The following is a 6,937-nucleotide window of genomic DNA, read 5'->3' on the forward strand; positions in this document are numbered from 1 at the left end:
CTGTATAGCAAATGCCCGTGCAAGAAAGATGACCTCCCCAGGGTGAGGGAATGACTCAGCACAGGAATGTTTGATAAAACTCCCCTGTGAAACTGTCCAGACCAGGACTTTGTGTTTTGCTGGGAGTGTTTTGATTACAGCTTCAATTTCATTTTTTTGTTATTGGCCTATTCAGGTTTTCTGATTTTTCCTGACTGAGTTTTGGAAGATTGTATTTTTCTAAAAATTTGTCCATTTTGTCCAGGTTGTCCAGCTTGTTGGCATATAGTTGTTCATAGTATTTTCTTAAAATCGTTTGTATTTCTCTGATGTCAGTTGTTAACCCACCTCTTTTATTTCTGATTTTATTTATTTGGGTCCCCTCTCTTTGTTTCTTGATGAGTCTGGTTAATGGTGCATCAATCTTGTTTATCTTTTCAAAGAGCCAGCTCTTGGATTCACTGATTGTTTGTATTGTTTTTTTAGTTTCTATTACAGGAAAGCAGAGGTTCCCTTTAGGTCACTGCTGGACGCTGCTCACTGGCCCCTTCGTACTCTGGAGCCACACACTGAGGCACAGCCTTTCTCGCAGCCAGAGCCTATAGTGAATCTCTCCCTCTGGGGCTGCTGCCATGAGGCATGTTCTTTCACTGAGAAAGTATGAACCCCACCTTGCAGGCAGACTGTTCCCTTGGATCCCTCTGCCTCATATTGCAAAGGCTCTCCTTTCTGTCTCCATTGCTCAGGGTTTGACATCCCTGTGTTTGAACGCCAGTCCACACTTGGGAGCTTTACAACCACTATCCCTTTGGCCTCTCAGCCAAGCACAGGCTACAGGGGGTAGGCCTCCCCCTTTTCATGACTCCCCCTCTCTTACCAACTTCTACATTGTTTCTTCAGTGCTCTTTAGTCAAAACATGTCCAATCAGCTATGCTTCTCATATTTTTCCAAGCTCACTATGTTGTATTTGAGCTGTAAATCCAGTCTGTGCCTGGGAGCAAGCTCAGCCTCTTATTAAAGAATCCAGCCATCTTTGCTCTCTCCCTTCTAATGCATTCTTTATTTCATTTGTTATATTGTTCATTTTTATTGGTTATTAAAGTTTTCTACATCCTTTTTTATGTTTTCCTTTTCTTTTTTAAAATATATTTTTATTGATTTCAGAGAGGAAGGGAGAGGGAGAGAGAGATAGAAACATCAATGATGAGAGAGAATCATTGATTGGCTGCCTCCTGCATGCCCCCAACTGGGAATTGAGCCCATAACCCTGGCATGTCGACCAAAATTGAACCTGGGACCCTTCAGTCTGCAGTCTGACGCTCTATCCACTGAGCCAAACCAGCCAGAGCTTTGTTTTCTTTTTGTTGAAGTTCTGAGTATAGCAATTTTTCCCTAAGTTCATCGAGCATACTTATAACCAGTGTTTTGAACCCTGTATTTGGTAGATTGCTTGTCTCCATTTCTTTAGTTATTTTTCTTGAGTTTTATCCTGTTCTTTCATCTGGGACATCTTTCTTTGTCTACTCATTTTGGGACTACTTGTGTTTTATTTTTATATATTAAGTCAGTCTGCTACGTCTTGTGGTCCTGGTCATCTGAACCAGGTGCTCCAAAGATGTCCATTGTGTGAATTGTATGAGCCCTCTTGTATTGAGACTTGATTGCTGTGGATAAATCAGTGCAGTGATGGCGAACCTTTTGAGCTTGGTGTGTCAGCATTTTGAAAAACCCTAATTTAACTCTGGTGCCGTGTCACATATAGAAATTTTTTGATATTTGAAACCATAGTAAAACAAAGACTTATATTTTTGATATTTATTTTATATATTTAAATGCCATTTAACAAAGAAAAATCAACCAAAAAAATGAGTTCGTGTGTCACCTCTGACACGCGTGTCATAGGTTCGCCATCACTGCATCAGTGGATCTGGTTGACCCTCAGGCTGATTGGCTGTGAGAGTTGGCCATGTCTACAGCATGTCTACATGAGGGCTGACCCCATGGAGTGGGAATCACTTTTGTGGAGCTCTGGCACCAGCTAAGTCTGCCTTTCAGGTGTGTCATTTGTGGAACTTGGTGGTGCTCTGGTATGGTCTGAAGTTGGCAACTGAGTTTGTTTGTTCTATGAGTGTCTATGGTGCAGAACAAGGTTAACCACTGCTTATGCCAGGCTTGGGACTCTTTGGGGGTCACCATGATGTGAACTGAGGCCAATCACCACTTGTACTGGGCTTGTGACTGCTTAATTGAAGCTAGGTTCCAAGCTAAGCCTGCCACCACTTATGCAACATTGGGGATCAGCTGGTGGTGGTTACATTGCAAGTTGAAACTGGTTGCCACTTGTGCTGGGCTTGGAGTCACTTAGCAAGAGGTACAGGGCATGTTAAACCAGCCATTCCTTTTTGGAGATTTTAGGAAAGTCCACAGTGTGAGCCAAGCCAGGCCACTTGTGTGGAAATACTGCTGAAAGTAGCTCAGGCAGAGTGAATGAGGAAGAAACACTCAACAAAAGAACAATGGTGCCTGCCAGTACTTCCCTCCTGGGAGAGAGCTGCCCTGCCCCCTGATCCTCCAGCCCTTGCTTTGAAGCAATCAATTTAGTTCCTCCCTGTAGGTACCTGGCATTTTTCAAGCTGCTGCCCCAGAACTGGGGCTTAAAGCCAGGGAATCGTGAGGAAGTAAGTCCATGCATGAGCCCTTCAAGAGGAGTACCTCTGTCTCCAGCAGCCTTCTATCTCACTCAGATGCAATACTCAGTTTTTCACAGCCATATGTTATGGAAACTCCTCTCCCTAGCACAGGTGCTCCAGGCTAGGGAGCCCACTGGGGGGCTGTGACCCCTTCCTCCTCAGGGGAGACCTCTGAGCTGAGACATCCCTCCAAAATCTTAACTGCCACACCATGGGTGTGGGACTTGCCAATTCAGCATCTCCACCTCTTTTACCAGTCTTGATGTGGCTCCTTCTTTGTATCCTTAATTACAGGTATTCTGTTCAGTTACTCTTCAGGCAGTTCTCAATGATGGTTGTTTTGTAATTTAATTGTAATTTTGATGTGGTCATGATAGGAGGGGAGCACAGCCTTTTCATACTGCTCCATATTGACCAGAATCAATATGGACAGAGCATTCTTTCCATGGCTGTAAAATCAGACCTTCAATAACTATTTTTCTTCAAGGTCTAAAACAAGTGTTGTAAAGATTACCAAGTAATGTGGTTTTGTTGATGACATTTCTCATTTTTGCAGTATGCCTTCAATACTCTTTCTTTTGTGGCTAATACCATTGATTATTAAAGTATGACTTTTGACCTAGTTTATGATTATTGAGTTCAACTTTGATATTATTATTGTACTCTATACTTTCTTTATATTTGCATCTGCCTGGCTTATTGTTGACAAACCTCTTACTTTAAATGTTTCTCTTCTGGAAGTATATGATTAGCTTCCATTTTTGATGTAGGTGAAAATTGTTTTTTAATACATGAGATTATGCCACTTAAATCTGTAATAGGAGATCCATTTGGTCCTGTTTCTATAATCTCATTTAATGGATTCTCTTTATAATTCCTCTTTGTATTTACTTTAACCCCACATGTATTGCCTTCAAATTCAAAAAATATATAATTTAACTTATATTTAAGTAGACTTGTATTGTTTCCTCCCCTCTTCCTTCCTCAGTTGTTTTGGTATCTAATAGATTCCTAATAGCAACATATTTTCTTAAGTCATTACTTCATGTTATATAGCTTTTTTTCTTAAACAATGATCTTTGGTCCACCTTACAGGTTCTAAAGTGTTTTAAAGTTCAACCAGTGTGTCAAGGCATGGCAATATGACACCTGAAGGAAAAGGCAACCTTTGGTAAGTGGAAGTAGATATTGGGATAGTCTGAGTTGCTTTTGGATATGGCCTTACGTTAGGAGTGGTTCCAGCAGAAAGTATACAGCCAGACAGTGACTTAAACTAGCAAAACATTTTTTTTTGCAGCTTTACTGATATATAATTGACATATAACATATGTAAGGGATAAAGTGTGATTTGATACATGCATACATTGCAAAATTACTACAGTAAAGTTAGTTAACACCTCCATCACCTCATATAATTATCTTTGTGTGCGTGAGAGAGAGATAATACCACACTCTCTTAGCGATTTTCAAGTATAAAATACAGTATTAACTATAGTCACCATGCTGTACATCAAAACTTATTCATCTTCTAACTGGAAGTTTGTGCCCTTTGACCAACATCTATTCATTTTCCCCACCTTCTAGCCCCTGATAACCATCATTCTATTCTCTATTTCTATGAGTTAGCATTTTTAGGTTCCATATGTGAGAACACACAACATTTGTCTTTCTCTATTTCACTTCACATAATGCCCTCAAGGTCCATCCATGTTGCCACAAAAGGATTTCCTTTTTTTAATGGGTGAATACTCTCTCTTTATTCATCGGTTTCCATGTCTTGCCTGTTGTGAATAGTGCTGAAATGAACATGGGGATGCAGATACCTCTTTGACAGAGTGATTTTTTTCCTTTGGATATACAGTGGGGCCTTGACTTACGAGTGTCCCGACTAACGAGTTTTTCCGAGATACGAGCCGTCTCTAGGCCGATTTTCTGCTTTGAGTTGACAGAGTAATTTGAGTTAACAAGCTCCTTAATGAGCTCTGTCGCGGAACAAATTAAACTCGTAAGTCAAGGCCCCACTGTATACCCAGAAGCGGAATGGCTGGATCATATGGTAGCTCTATTTTTAATTTTTTGAGGAACCACCATACTGTTTTCCTTAGTGACTGCACCAATTTATATTCCCACCAATAACAGCACATAAGAACATTTATTGTTTATTCAGCAGAAGAAGAAGTCCCAGGAATTTTATAGCAGTTCAATATTCTTATAGATTTAGAATCTTTTCCTTTTTATACTTGGCCATCCTCTATAGATTGGCCTTTATCATCCACTGGTTTAGGGCTAGGATTATGGCTGTCATTTTGGCAAGTATTGCAACATAGTTGAAGCATCTCAAACTGGAAGGATCAGGACAGGGACATAAGAGATTTTCACTTCATGCAGATGTTTGTTTAAATCAGGAAAACAAGTCTTTCTCGTAGATCCTTAACAGATATTACCCAGAATGGAGTAGTAGCATGACCAACTCAGCTCAATCACTGCAAAGAGGATATTGTCGTGATAGACTTAGACCAATCTTGATTCGTCACTAAGGACTGGGACTCAGGAAGACCAAACAGGAAATTGTATATTCTGCTAGTGTTTGTGTGCTTCTTGTTATAGCCACTGTTTGAAGATTAACCCACTCATACAGGCATAGATAAATCAAGCTATATCTGACTAATGCAATAGTATTCTGAGGAAACATTGTAAACTATATATGAGTATAGTTTAAAAATGCCGAAACCGGTTTGGCTCAGTGGATAGAGCGTCGGCCTGCGGACTGAAAGGTCCCAGGTTCGATTCTGGTCAAGGGCATGTACCTTGGTTGCGGGCATATCCCCAGTGGGGGATGTGCAGGAGGCAGCTGATCGATGTTTCTCTCTCATCGATGTTTCTAGCTCTCTGTCTCTCTCCCTTCCTCACTGTAGAAAATCAATAAAATATATTAAAACATAAATAAATAAATAAAATGTATATACACTTTAACAGCTGACAACTCAGTTTTGAAAATGAAATGTATTTTAATAAACACTGCCTTTATAATTATTTAAAGTGTCCCTATGCATTATCCTATATAATAAAAGCATAATATGCAAATTGACCGAACAGCCTATTGGTGGGGGGCGGGGTTGGCGAGCAGGCCAGCCAAGGCGTGTGCCAGTGGGAAGAGGGAGGGGATGGTGATTGGGGGGTGGCGGCAACCAGCGGCAGTGGAGGGGCAATCGGGCGGGGCGAGGGGTGCAGCCAGCCGCTCAATGGCTGGTGCAGTCCCCTGATCAGCCCTCCCAGTTGCCTCCTGCAGCAAGAGGCCAGACTGCGGCTTAGGGAAATCCCCTAAGGGCTCCCAGAGAACTGCGAGAGGGCACAGGCTGGGCTGAGGGACCCCCGCCCCTCCCGCACAAATTTCATGCACTGGACATTATTCTCTAGTGTGTATGTGTAGATATAGATATAGATATAGATAGATATATAGATAGATATAGATATATAGATATATGATGAATAGTCACTCCCATGATTACCAAGTCTTGCCAGTTTCCAGCTTTGGCTCAAGTTAGAGCAACACCAGGATGCACAATGCAGTGAAAACAGCATGGAGTTGGAGGAAGCCAGACATGATTCAACTCTGTTTCTACTACATGTCACCTCTATCACCTTGGGTAAGGAACTTAACCCCACATCTCAGTTTTCTCAACTGTAAAATATGAAGACATCTTCCATATAAAGTAGTTGTGAGGATTAAATGAGATAGTGTATGGAAATTGTACAGATGTGTGATGATTAATAAGTACAATTTGTTCTGTAAGTGATTAGGCCTGTGTAGATAGATGTATGTACACTGAGTGGCCAGATTATTATGACCACCCATCAGTACTTCGTTGGGCCACCTTTTGCCTTCAATACTGCGGCAATTCTTCTTGGCATTGACTCCACGAGATGTTGAAAGGTGATGCGAGGAATCTGACACCATGCCTGATGAATAGCACTGTCCAGTTCTGTGAGATTTGATGGTTGTGGAACCAGCTGCCTGATGGCTCTTTTAACTTCGTCCCACAAATGCTCAATTGGATTGAGATCTGGTGATTGTGGGGGCCACCTAAGCAAGGTAAAATCTCCCTCATGTTCTTGAAACCACTCCTGCACAATACAAGCACTGTGGCATGGTGCATTGTCTTGTTGGAAGAAGCCATCTCCATTGGGATACGCCATCAACATGATAGGATGAACTTGATCAGCAACGATACTTAGGTATGTTGTGCTATTCAGACGTTGTTCCACA

Source organism: Myotis brandtii, unplaced genomic scaffold (assembly GCF_000412655.1).
Source record: "Myotis brandtii unplaced genomic scaffold, ASM41265v1 scaffold49, whole genome shotgun sequence".
Classification (NCBI taxonomy): Eukaryota; Metazoa; Chordata; class Mammalia; order Chiroptera; family Vespertilionidae; genus Myotis; species Myotis brandtii.